The sequence below is a fragment of the Sesamum indicum genome, unplaced genomic scaffold, assembly GCF_000512975.1.
Source record: "Sesamum indicum cultivar Zhongzhi No. 13 unplaced genomic scaffold, S_indicum_v1.0 scaffold00234, whole genome shotgun sequence".
Classification (NCBI taxonomy): Eukaryota; Viridiplantae; Streptophyta; class Magnoliopsida; order Lamiales; family Pedaliaceae; genus Sesamum; species Sesamum indicum.
In genome coordinates, this window is record NW_011628128.1 from 19333 (window position 1) to 23402 (window position 4070).

Genomic DNA, 4070 nt, shown 5'->3' on the forward strand with positions numbered 1-4070 from the left:
TTTGTCAGCTTTAATGTTGCATCTTCTCTCTTCATTTTTCTCTTTAGATTTCAAATCATCAGATGGATTAGGTTGGTCTTAGCAACTGCAACTCAACAACGTAGTCCTATCATTGTACAAACAGCATGATGCTTACAAACATGTACTAGAATTGGCTGCAAAAAGAGAAATGAGAAGTACACAAGATCCAAAGACTAATTTTTATGCCCATCCTCACACGCCAAGCACAAAGAGGTCATGTATTTATAACATGACACCCGAACAACTTACCACAAAAGATCGCAACACATCAAATGTATGGTATGAGCTAGTAGCTGCCTCCACATCTCGTACAAGAATCTTCTTCATCTTCACTTCCTTGACTACAATAAGTCAATAAAAGGTGCCGTTAAATTAATCATATCCTTTAGTGGTTTAAAGCTTTAAAAGACAAGTCCTTGATTGCTCAACACTCAAAAGAGTTAATATTCAAAAAGTATGCCCAAGAAAACAACAATTTAGGACACACGATGCAAAACAGCGGCAGGACTAAGCATTACATTGCATGGTACTGTCCAACAGCCACATACCTAGAATTTCTTATGGACTCTTGACTAAGCATACCTGCATGTTTCTATTTTCTAATGATCAATGGAAAATTTTATAAAATGTTAATCCAAATAACTCCCATCAAATCATCATTTTTCTAGGCATCTTATATGTCTAAATACAACAACAATGGGAAAAGTTTTTGTATTTTCTGTTTATCCGCATGATTTTTCCCCCCAAACGGACCATCACTAGTGCGACAAGTATTACATGATTTTGACAACATAAAGTTCGTGCTACGCTGACTCCTCTTCTAGTGTACTAATAGGAGGTGGTGTTCCTGAATCTAATAAAGCAACAGAATCAAATTGTGGGTGATGCATCACCCACAATTAACAAAACACCCATCATTGTTTAGACTAGTTTCTAAAATTCAGTCAATGGCTAGCAAACACTTAGTCTATATAACAGATGGTGATGCATCTCATAATATTATACGACATCAACGTGCTTTCCAAATATCAAAGGTGAAAATTAGACTCCAAACAAATTAACCTGACACCAACCATTTGTTCAGAGATCCAACAAGCAACACTGAGCTTTGCATCCATCCTTGCAGTGCAATGCTATGTCCACTTGCCTCTTAACCTATTGTGGAAATCAACAATTAACATGGCTTAGTTGAAGAAGGCAAATTAGTCTCAGTTCTGTCAGAGATCAATATCCATTCTTGCTTTGCTTTGAGAAACAAACTGCTTAAAACGCTTCTGGTCGGTCAATTGAACATCTTGAAGAACACGATTGACCTACAGTTGATAATTTGAACAACCGAATCAATCAATCTTCAGCTGCTTCTGATAAATTTGAAAAGGAAAGGAACAGTTGAGGACCAAAGCATGTTGTCCCATTGAGCTTGACAGTTGGTTTCATTAGAAAATGACAACCTACCATTTAATTCAATAAGACCAAAACTAGAACACAAGGCAACAGAACAAAACGAGACACATAGGGTACCAAGCCCTGACCAGCATAAGATGTTAACTCATCAGTTGTCCCCTTTCTTAAACCTTCCAATATATAGAGAAGTGAACCACGCTTAAAAAGAACATGAACAAAAGGAATGAATATAAATATTCACACATGTACCTGTAAAAAAACTACCAACACCCTTTTCAGTTAAGCCATGACCCAAACCTTCGGTCATGGCTTAGTCACAATAGACTATACAAACTATTTATGTAAAAGAATTGGTTTGCATGTACCACCACTTTTCAACCTACCTATGCAGTATTCTACAACATACTTCAAAGAAATCTTACACAAATTCATTCAAACATCACGATAACAAAGTTATAACCCTCCACCAACTTGAAAAGATACAATGGTGAGGTTCGAAATTCGTATGTAATTAAATTACAAAAAAAAAAATACCAGAATTACCAGGGTAATAAATCTTCAACACGTCCTGACATAGCTTTGCCTCACCCTCGAACAATTATATGGCTGCAGGGCTCCTCCTTCCCTCGAACTGATGGTGTGAAAGAATATAGTGATATCCCACCAGCTTTTCCTTAATTGGTTCAGTTGTACAAAATCCAAATCTTTAGTACCCATCTCCAGCAATGACTGGCTGTTGACACCGCATGCCATATCAAATTTAACGTTTGATTTGATGATGAGAGTTACCATGAAACTAGTAAAGCCAACAGAAAACAAAACCAATTATCTTCAGTATATCACATGAGTTCCATTTCTTGAAAACTAAATTTTCATTGCAAGACTGGTAACAACCTGAAGTTTCAACAATTATACTCCAAGAGTATAGTCCAATACTAAACTGAGGCTGGAGGAGCCCACTTCAACCCCCCGCAACCAACAAGAACATCGCCCAGACCACTCTCCAGCAGGATTTTTCTCACAGGAGAAGCAGGGGTTCCCAACATTAAATGGTCAAGAAAACCCAGGGATTGCTCAATCTCCAAATATAGAGGTGCTTCAGAGAGAAATTCTAACTGGTCTGGAGAACAGTTTCTCAGAGCCAACTCTGGATTCCTCAGCAGCTGAATTTGCTTTAAACATATCAAGATATTCTGCATGGGAAAGCATAGTTAATGTAAGGCAACACAAGCTTCAAATTAAGAGCTAATTGCATAATCCAGAGGAACATCTTCCTCTTCACTACTTCCATGACCCTACAAATTTCGCGAATTGAATCATGGATTCTTTTACTAATCAATAAAATATTAAATTTGCTAGCACAACTTCATCATTAAGATGCACCTACTATACTTCTTCCAGAAATGCACATTCACGTACAAAACTATCAATAAGTTTTAAAATTCAAACTGAATCAATAAGTTACCCTTAAACTCAGTAATCCATCGAAACATACCACATATATTCGCTTGATTTCTCAATAACGGTGCTCAAACAGTTTGTCCCGCTTGGGATCCTTCGCTTTATTCTCTTGCAGCGGCTGCTTCGAAGAAGCCACTGTAAGAGTCAGAAGCAGTAGCTAAGACACTGGCGGCTGCTAGGCTTCCGAAGATGGGCAAGAAGCTGATGGGCCAAACCCACTTGCCTTACTTGAGGTGGCCTATGTGAGAAGCTTTTTCCACGAAACTATTGTCGTCTCACCAGGCCACACACAGTTCCACCATTAACCAAAGACGACCGCATGAAGACATTGGTCTCGACCCCGGACCCGAATTGGCTCTGCCGTCTTTTGCCATTACTTAGTGTTTTTTGTCGATCTTTCATCTACAAAGGTCATTGAAGATTTACTATATAATTCAGTAAATAGTTGGCCAATCCAATATTTGCGTATTTAAATATGTATTATCAAGGATGACTAGTTTCTTATATTAAGTGATCATGTATGAGTTTGTTGTGCAACTTTAATCATTTGCATCTAAACTTAGAAAACCCAAAAAAGGGAAAGGCATCAAGGAAAAATGCGGACCAAGTATACATCATTAACATACTCTTAAGTTACAGCACAAGATTTCTCAAATAATAACCACAAGAGCTACATGCATGCAATATTCAAGTTGAGAGACTAATGCATCAATGCAAGAAAATATAATGCGGCCTCCCCAACCTATCTAACAATGAAAAAACATAGCTTTCCGATCATAAAAGTTCTACGCAAAAGGTTATCTCTCCGTTGCCTTAATAAAAATATATTTACGCATTGCATTCACGTTTTCCTCGCTTTAAAACTAAAGCATAGCATTCAACAAAAGCCATAAGACATCATTCCAGAATAGCAAAGTATATGCAAATGGGAATGAGTAAAATATAACCAAAGCTTCTGTCAGCCAAATAAACCAAATATTTGCATTCACAGTATATGCTAATAATTTTTTAAATTTCATGATGGTGATTGATTGTTGTAGTGGTGATGATGATGGCGATAGTGAGGTGCTCTTCAAAGTGTCAGTGTTGGACAATGGAGGATAAATCTCAGAGAAACCAGACATCAAATTGGTTTAAATTCGAGTTGCTTACTTCAGATACAAAATGTTACAGCACAACACAAA

The 4070-nt window shown here is 37.3% G+C and overlaps 2 long non-coding RNA genes across 2 annotated transcripts; both read right to left on the minus strand.

Moving 5' to 3' along the window:
• Nucleotides 1-65: 65 nt before the first annotated feature.
• On the minus strand, nucleotides 66-1762 carry LOC105179907. Its single transcript, XR_849406.2, has 3 exons — nucleotides 1095-1762; nucleotides 271-362; nucleotides 66-106 (listed from the first exon to the last, which is right to left on the minus strand). It is a non-coding gene; the product is annotated as an uncharacterized LOC105179907 (long non-coding RNA).
• A 227-nt stretch (nucleotides 1763-1989) lies between these two features.
• On the minus strand, nucleotides 1990-3119 carry LOC110011412. The gene is made up of 3 exons (XR_002286419.1): nucleotides 2921-3119; nucleotides 2320-2618; nucleotides 1990-2221 (listed from the first exon to the last, which is right to left on the minus strand). It is a non-coding gene; the product is annotated as an uncharacterized LOC110011412 (long non-coding RNA).
• Nucleotides 3120-4070: the final 951 nt, after the last annotated feature.